We start from the raw sequence: 8,055 nt of genomic DNA, 5'->3' as shown, positions 1-8,055 counted from the left end.
AGACATAGGTAGTTTTTATACCAAACAGTCCGGCGATTAGCTGATATTGTTAATTACGTTAATCTTATTTGATGTATCTATTTGATGTTATTGAAATAATGGCGTGGATGTTTGTTTGTCTGTTATTTTATTAGCATGAAAAAGTATAATATGGTAATCTTTTTTGGAGTAGACCTATTAAACTGGTGTGATCTATGATGTACAGGACCTATGCCATTTATTTTTGTTAGACGTTGGTGTTGTAGCGGGTATTAGGTTAAGTTTAAAATTTGTATTATAATTAATACTAGCTGACCCGCGCAACTTCGTTTGCGTGTATCCCGCTACTTCGACAAATACAGTCAACGCACCAACACATATTGGATACTAATTTTCAATTCACAATAACTTCTCTTTCCCTTAACCGCGTTTAAAATATTAAAATGTTTTTTGGTTTCTGTGACTCTTCTTTGATCGCCCCCCCTATCAGTTTTTGGAAAAAAAAAAACGATATTGACGCGCTATTTATAGGGACGCTGCCCCCGCCGCCGCGGCCGGCCCGTACCGTGCCGCAATACTAATATCGTGATATCTCCTAAACTATATGTCTAAATAACACACTGTAAACTGCAAAAATAATCTAAATTAAATGCTCGTGATGATGAACTTACTTATTTTGATAAGGATATATGTATTATTGGTTATATCACCAGTTAAACATCACCCAACGAATTAAATGTTTTTTTAATACAGAAAAGTAGTTTTTGTGACTTAAATAAAAAAGCTGGATATATGTCATCGCGGACTTTTTTGTAGAACTAATAAAGACCAATGTTTTTGCTATACATTGTTCTTACTTGTATCCAACGGTATAAGCGGCGCACGCACAAATGCAATCTTCAATTAGATTTTTTTTCTGACTTCTTGGACATAAATCGCTATAGCTCAGCTAATATAGTTTCAATGTATTTCAATAATATATAAAAACCTGTCGGAGAAAATACTCTTTCTATTAGTGAAAACCGCATCAAAATCCGTTGCGTAGTTTTAAAGTTTTATGCATACGAAGGGACTACAGACAAAATGGGCGACTTTGTTTTATACTATGTAGTGATTTAAAGATTTTTATTATTTGTAAATTATATCGTATTTATGTTTCTGCTGAGTCCGTCCCCTAGAATACGATCCTGTCTCTTAATAGAATACCTAGCGCCCGGCAATTTGAAATCGCGGTGTCTTCTATGAATTTCGTTGCGTTTTTGTTTGCTAGTTTTTTGTTTCTTTTCACATTTTTTCCATCGATTATATTTTAAGTTAGTGTATTGTATAGATAGCATCCAATATATGTATGTTTATTTTGTAAATCGTATTTTTCTTTACATAATTCGCAAGTTGCCATAGTGTCACATCACTCGTTCTCCCACATTCTGAATTAGTCAGTTTTTCCTTCAGTTATTTAGAAACCAACCCAATCCCTGGACTGATTTGCTGATCTGCGAAAAAAGAGCACCTGGTATAGTACTACATTTTTCTGTATAATTTTGGGCTGGTTTAAGATTCGTCTGATACAAAGAACCTTATTAATTAATACTTTACTCGATTCGTGCAATAAGGAATACAGGAGAAGAAGACTGCTGACTATTGACATTTCATGTTTTCGTTAGCTTTGCCGGAGACTGCCATGTTCATGTTAATTAAAAACCAGATTTTGTGTTTTTAAATAAACTAATATGTTTTTCCCTGCTATCTTTTATTTTTGAGGAATGCATCATGATAAATTGGTCAAGGGTAGATATGTCTTTGATGGATATATTTCGATAAAAGATAAAGAACACGCGCCGGTAATGATTTAGTTATTCTGTGAATGCGGTAAGTGATGCCGATGCATCGTTAGTTAAATTATTCCTTGCATAAATACACATAACACATTCATTTCTTACGGAGAAAACAGAGTCAACAGTCTTGAAGTGGCTAAAAGGCCAAGTTCAGCTGTATAGCTCGATGATGGAATTGAGATTCAGATAGTGACAGGTTGCTAGCCCATCGCCTACAAGACAAGTTTTTTAGCATTCCCCTTGATCGACTTTTACAATCTCCACGGATAGAGAAGCAGCTGGCCACTATGTGTTGTCTTCGCTACTAGACCACGGTGGAAGACTTATTGCTTTAAAGTTTGTATTAAAATTTCTTAGTAAAAATAAAAAGGTAATAAAACTGTTTCTTTTTTTCGACTGCCATCTGACCTCCGCAACCTCTGTAAGGCAACCTATCCCATATCAGACATTTATTTACTTGAATGTGCAGGTTTTGTCACGATGTTTTCGCCCGCCGGAAGAGCATCGGTAGCACTCAAAATAATGTACATACATATCTTGGAAAACAGTCATTGGTACATGGTCGAGATGGGATATGAATCTGTGCCTCTATGCACATAGGCATTTCAATCCAGTTACCGATTCGACCTAGTAGCCCCTGAGATTCGCGACGCGCATGTTGTGTGTGAACTGTTTATAAATATTTTTGTCGAATACACGCCTGTCACCTTTTTATCATGTTTTCAGTTAAAAATATGGGATATTTTTAAGAAATACGAGTATGCAGAACCTATGTTTTTTTTCTATGTCTTATTAGACATGAAGTCGGATAATAATCAAATCAACATGATTATCCGTCATGATGGAACATTTCGAACATCATATAATAATTGCCACATTATTTAGTTACACGACATTGGTTGACGACGAAATTGGTTATTCTCTTGGGGTCTCTTTCGCCTTCATTATTTTCTCCTAATGTTCTTTGGTATTTTGGCATAAAAGGTCTAATGCCTAATTGATTATTGGCATACGGGTAAATGTGGCATAATTCACTTTTAGGCTAGGTTAGGTTAATTATGCTTTAATAGGTTATGCGTAAACCATTATGCAAATGAACGTTACAATAATAATAACATATATATAATACTAGAGGCAGCCCGCGACTTCGTCCGCATGGAAACCCTATCAATTCCGCGGGACCTCCGGGATAAAAAGTAGCCTATATGTTATTCTTGGTCTTCAGCTACCTACATACCAGTTTTCATCGTAATCAGTTCAGTAGTTTTCGCGTGAAAGAGTAACAAACATCCATACTGACATACAAACTTTCGCTTTTATAATATTATTAATTAACTAGAGGCCGCCCGCGACTTCGTCCGCATGGAAACCCTATCAATCCCGCGGGAACTCTGGGATAAAAAGTAGCCTATGTGTTATTCTGGGTCTTCAGCTACCTACATACCAAATTTCATGGTAATCGGTTCAGTAGTTTTTGCGTGAAAGAGTAACAAACATCCATACATCCATACAAACTTTCGCCTTTATAATAGTAGTAGGATTAATTAATAGGATGTATTTATGTATAGAGATTCCCTTCTCACGACCTAGGCTAATACTGTAGCGTTTCAATTGGCGCTTATGATTTATTATTATAATTAAAATTTTATGGCCACGTTGCCTACAAATAAACGCAATAAACATAATATAATAAAATCTTTCATTTGTACTGATACGCTGATAAAAAGCAAGATAATTGTCTGTGCAGGATTGATATAATAAAAATAAATTAATCTTTCTTGATTTTGACACTTTGCACTTAGATAACTTGGCGGTTTATTTTTGTCGAAAGTGAAACATGTCAGGGTTATCATTTCGTTCACTGGTTAAATCATTTTTACAGACTTGAGCCCAAATATTATTTGTATTTATCTCTAAAGGGTAAGACAGAGGCGACAGTCACAAGACTCAACAAACATATATAATCACGTCTTTTTCCCTTATCGGGGTACACAGAGCCCGTCTTGTAAAGAACGCCTTAATGTTCAGCTGTATGGCAACATACATACATACATATGGTCACGTCTATATCCCTTGCGGGGTAGACAGAGCCAACAGACTTGAAAAGGCTGAATGGCCACGTTCAGCTATTTGGTTTAATGATAGAATTGAGATTCAAATAGTAACAGGTGGCTAATCTGTCGCCTAAAAGAAGAATCCCATGCTTGTAAGCCTATCCCTTAGTCGCCTTTAACGACATCAATGGGAAAGAGATGGAGTTGTCCTATTCTTTTTTGTTTTGGTGCCGGGAACCACACGGTCTATGGTGGCATGTATGGCAAAATAATGGTTGAGATTCAAAAAGCGACAGGTAGATTTCGTTTCGCGCAGATTGTAAAAGTCAATAAGGGAAAAGCTTTCAAACCTGTTGAAAACCTGTCACTAGTTAGTGTTAGTTAGTTAGGTGGTTACCTCTCTGTCTGAGTGTCTCTGAATGGCATTTCCATCAATAAAAAAGGAAAAGGCTAATAAACTTGGGATTCTTCTCTTTTTCATCTTGGAATCATTTGAGTTGGCTGGAACAGATTGTTAAGCGATAGTCCGCCTTTGCTCAAATTATTTTTTGCAAACGTATGTACCTATGTACTTACCTCTAAAAATATACTCAATTACTTTGTTTGTTTGTTTGTAAATACTTTATTGTACATAACAAATTTTAAGTAGTAAATAAAAATACATTAAAAATAACGATGTACAAGGGCGGACTTATCCCTGTGAGCGATTTCTTCCGGTCAACCAGGTAATTCAAAGAAACATATTAAGTTAAGGGATAGTAGCTACAGCTAGGTACTTTGAAGAATATTGTGAACGAAAATTATTTCCAAAGCATTAACATAATCTTCAGCACTGATTAAATTGGTTAATCCCAAATAATGGAATTAAAAAAACCGCATTTAGCGGGAAAACCTAAGATTAAGTTGAGCTTGTTGACGTGACTAAACTTATAATTATCTTATCTGAATTCGTTTATCTAAATCTAATTCTGCCGTTTCATGATGATTTAAGTGAATTCATATTTTAAGTCAGAAATACTTAGCGGTGTCATCTGCACCCGTATAAAATACACACATGCATACATACAATCACGTCTATACCCCTTGCGGGCAAGACGGAGCCTTTAAAAGACTGAAAGGCCACGTTCAGCTTTATGACTCAATGACAGAATCGAGATTCAAATAGAGAAAGGTTGCTAGCCCATCGTCATCGCCGAAGCTTCGGGTAAAAAGCGAGACTTTTATAAAGCTTGCGCTTCTTCTTATAGGAAATGGATTAACCTGAGACTATCTGAATCTTTATTCAAGCTCATCAGTTAAGGATATTCTAGACCTGACATTTCGCTAGGATGTCCCTTTTTATGCAAATAACCCTATTTTACGAATATAAAATTAAGATGCTACATTTAGGCGATCATGCAACAGCGATTTTGTCAGTTATCCATCTGATCTTCGGTGTTTTTCGAAACTATTCGCTCTGTCTACTCTGTAAGGAATAACGGTGTGATATCATGTATGTGTGTATGTATGTGATCAACTTTACCGAGTACTAAACTTGGTCCTACGTCACTGTCGCAACTAATAACGTATTTTCCCAAACACGACGATAAAGGGTTAATTACATCAAATCAATCGTAACAATCTGACAATATTAGATACACGTAATCATTCAGTGACTAAACTTATATCTTTATTTCCGTCCGATTAGATTTTCTAAGTAGTTGTGGGTCAATAAGTACCTTGAGGCTTTTCATAGGTACATTTTCCAATTGATATAGTATTAATCCTTAAAACACCACGTTAATGGTAATATATGTATCTTACTTATATCCCTTGTGGGGTAGACAGAGCCAACAGTCTTAAAAAGACTGAAAGATCGCGTTCAGCTTTATGATTTAATGATGGAATTGATATTCAAATAGTGACAGGTTGTTAGCACGTCGCCAAAATTCAAAAAAATTCAAAATTCAAAATTTTTTATTCATTATTATAGGATATTATTATATCGCTTAATAATTGTCGTATGGTTTAACAACTTGGTTGACGTCAAATATATTACTTAAAAACTAAGTTTACTGCCGCTTCCAAGGCGTCAGTGCAGAAGAAGCGGTAACAAACTGCACTGCAGCATTTTCTTCAACAACGTCAACTTCACAATATTAAATTATACTTAGAATAGAATGTGGACGGGAGAATACATTGTTCACGGGAGATTTATATATTTATGAGATTTAATATTGAAAAAAGAAAAAAAATATATATATATATACATATATTTTATGGATTGCCAATTTTAAAAAGATTTATGTACAGAGTGTACTGAAATTTTGATTTAAGTTCAAATTAAACTACAATTAATTACGAGGTTCCTGTGCCAAGCTCGAGCCAGATGTTTTTATCATTAAGGTAATCATCAGTCCTATAATAAGCCTTCTCACAAAGTACTTTCTTTACATACTCTTTGAATTTTCGGTTGGGCATATCAAGAACAGACTCCGGCAACCTATTATAAAATCGTATACAGTTCCCCATAAATGATTTACTGACTTTGCTAAGCCTATGAAACGGCATGACTAATTTATGTTTATTACGTAAATTTCTATCAGTTGTGGCACTAACTTTTTGAAAAAAAAGAGGTATTTTTCCTAACATACATTATAAGATCAAAAATGTACTGGGACGCTACTGTAGGTATGTTTGTTTTCTTAAAGAGTTGTCTTAACGAGTCTCTTGGTCCTAAGCCGTAAATTGCGCGAACGGCCCTTTTCTGAATTATAAAAATAGTTTGTATATCAGCCGCGCTACCCCATAAAAGTAAACCATAAGATAACAAGCTATGAAAATAGCTGAAATAAACAAGCCTAGCTGTAGCTACATCTGTCAATTGTCGGATCCTCCTAACAGCATAAGCGGCAGAGCTAAGTCTATTGGATAGTTTAGAAATATGAGCACCCCACTGTAGCTTTGCATCAATTATAATTCCTAAAAACTTTGTATTTTCAACAAATTCTAATTTCTGGCCTTCGAGTATTATGTCAGTATTGGCCTGCCTTACGTTTGGAAGGGTAAATTTAATGCATTGGGTCTTATTAGCATTTAAAAGAAGATTGTTGGTTGAGAACCAGATAGATATGGCCGACAGTATATTATTAACCGAACTTACATTTTCGCTATGGCGATCTAATTTAAATATTAAAGAAGTGTCATCGGCAAACAGCACTATACCCGCCTGTTTTTCCACCATAAAAGGCAGGTCATTGACATATACCAAGAAGAGGAATGGTCCTAAAATTGAGCCCTGAGGAACACCCATTGAGACTCTTGATCCGCTTGACTTTACTCCATTAATATCTACAGTTTGAAGCCTATCAGTCAAATAGGATGCCATTAGTTTAGTTGATTTGTGGTCAAACCCATATTGACGAAGTTTACGCAAAAGTGTCTGATGATCTACGCAATCAAATGCTTTAGAGAGATCGCAAAAGACTCCAACTGAATCCTGTGAACTCTCCCACGCGTCATAGATTTGAGTAACAAGTGCTACTCCCGCATCAGTGGTGGACTTCCCGGCAGTGAACCCATATTGTTGGGAATGGAAAATGTTATTGATTTTAAAATATTGTTTCATTTGATTAAGCATCATCTTCTCAAACACCTTGCTCAAAACTGGCAATATAGAAATAGGTCTATAATTGCCAAGGACTGTTTTCTCCCCTTTTTTGAATAGAGGTATTAATTTGCTACATTTCATTAAATTTGGAAAAATACCCTCATCAATACATTCATTAAATATAAAAGCTAGATCAGATGCAATAATATCTATGATTTGACTGATGATACTAACAGACATACCCCAATGGTCTTCAGACTTTTTCAAATTAAGTTGTTTGAACGCCTTTAATATATTATCAGAGTTAACATATTTAAATTTAAAGACAGATTTGATGGGAGTTGTGTTATTATTAAGTAGGGTTTCAGCGCGCAATGGACAAGAGTCAACGTCAGAAGTTAGCTCCACAGGGATTTTTGCAAAGAAATTATCAAAAGCATTTACTATGTCCTGAGTTTTAGAAATACTTTTGTTACCGGATGATATTTGTTTAATACTGTCTCTATCTTTGATTTTGCCAGATTCTTTATTAATAATGTTCCATGTTTCTTTAATTTTATTTGGTGCGTTGTTTATTTTACTACTTATGTGAAAAGAC

Source organism: Amyelois transitella, chromosome 28 (assembly GCF_032362555.1).
Source record: "Amyelois transitella isolate CPQ chromosome 28, ilAmyTran1.1, whole genome shotgun sequence".
NCBI lineage: Eukaryota > Metazoa > Arthropoda > Insecta > Lepidoptera > Pyralidae > Amyelois > Amyelois transitella.
Note: the sequence above shows the minus strand (reverse complement) of the source record.